This window comes from Tigriopus californicus, chromosome 12 (assembly GCF_007210705.1).
Source record: "Tigriopus californicus strain San Diego chromosome 12, Tcal_SD_v2.1, whole genome shotgun sequence".
In the NCBI taxonomy this organism is placed as follows: domain Eukaryota; kingdom Metazoa; phylum Arthropoda; class Copepoda; order Harpacticoida; family Harpacticidae; genus Tigriopus; species Tigriopus californicus.
In genome coordinates this window covers 10,567,870-10,569,397 of record NC_081451.1, presented here as the reverse complement: position 1 = coordinate 10,569,397, position 1,528 = coordinate 10,567,870, and positions in this window count along the sequence as shown.

The following is a 1,528-nucleotide window of genomic DNA, read 5'->3' as shown; positions in this document are numbered from 1 at the left end:
TTCACATATCGCAGAAAATTGGAGCAGGTTCCAAATCAAATATATGGCCATGTGTTCGAGAATATGTCATGTGAAAGCCGTATGTGACCACAATATGTGTCAAAATAAGTGTCGACTAAATGCACCATTAGAAAGGCAACTTCGATCGAACTTTTGGAATCGTCCTCTAGTGTCGTCCAGTGTTTAGTGTTTCCAAATGATCAGGGAATAAACAAACGACAACTGTACAAAACTACATAATGATTCCATAACAGGCTTGATTTAGAATGAAATTGGATATTTTGAAACTAACATATGTCAGTTTTTAGTTCAGTTCTGTGCTATATCAACTATTTGACCTATTCAAGTGAAAAAACATACCACTTTGTAGTTCATTAAGCTTCTGATTTGCTCTTTAGAGTCAAAAATGATCCGCTAGCAGACAAGATTTCCTTGCTAGAAACGGGTTGTTAATTCTTAAACCTTGGTGTAGAGAGCGAACGATTATCATTCATGTCTGAAATGGAGGCACTGCTCTTCACTCGGCTCCCAGGGAGACCGTATCTGACCTGACGAGAGTTCCCTTATTTTTTTTGCTTTGGGTTTTCATGGGTTTTTCTAGCCATTGCAGGGAATGTTATCCCCAGTACTATGAAGACGTGTTATTTCGAGCTTCTAAGACAATTAACCATTGTTTTTCTGGTCCCATCAATACTTGTGTTTCACTCGTTTGTAAACAAATTAAAAGCAGAAGCATGGCGGATTGAAATAAAATGCTCCTGACAATGCTCTTAATTCGGCCACCCTGAACCTTGCGTTGGACTATTGTGCCGACGGTGCCGACGTCACTCAAAATTGTTTCACACATCGCAGAAAATTGAAGCAACATATATGTGGCACTAATGTGGTAGAAAATATGTCATATGAAAGTCTTAGGTGACCACAATATGTGTCGTAACAAGGGTCGTGTAAATGCACCCCAAAGAAGTGAGAGCAGCTGAGCGTTCTGAGAGACAGCCTGAACTTGGCACAAAACTTGTTCACGTGGTTGGTTCAAATCTTGTTGCCAGAAGTTAAAACGGTGAAGCTTTCCTTTTCATTTACATGTTTCTTGATGTGAAGCCAAATTAGCCCTTACCAACCTCCTGAACTTGTTACTGCCTACATTGTCACATTTGCTTGTATTTTTTTTGTCCAAATTCATCATTTTTCATTTACATGTTTCTTGATGTGAAGCCAAATTAGCCCTTACCAACCTCCTGAACTTGTTACTGCCTACATTGTCACATTTGCTTGTATTTTTTGTCCAAATTCACATCATTTTTAAACAAATATACCGTCAGACATGGCTCCATTTCTCTGCAATAACCACCAACTCCGTGACTTGATCAAGCAAAATTCTTTCCCTTACGTAGAAAGACAGCAATAAAGTATAGTAATTTCCTGAAATCATTTTTACTGGAGTGACCAGATCAGTACGCGTGACCAGACGACCAAAAGAGTGCACTACGAGTAAGGCAGGCAGGCCAGTTTCTAGAGATCGAATGGG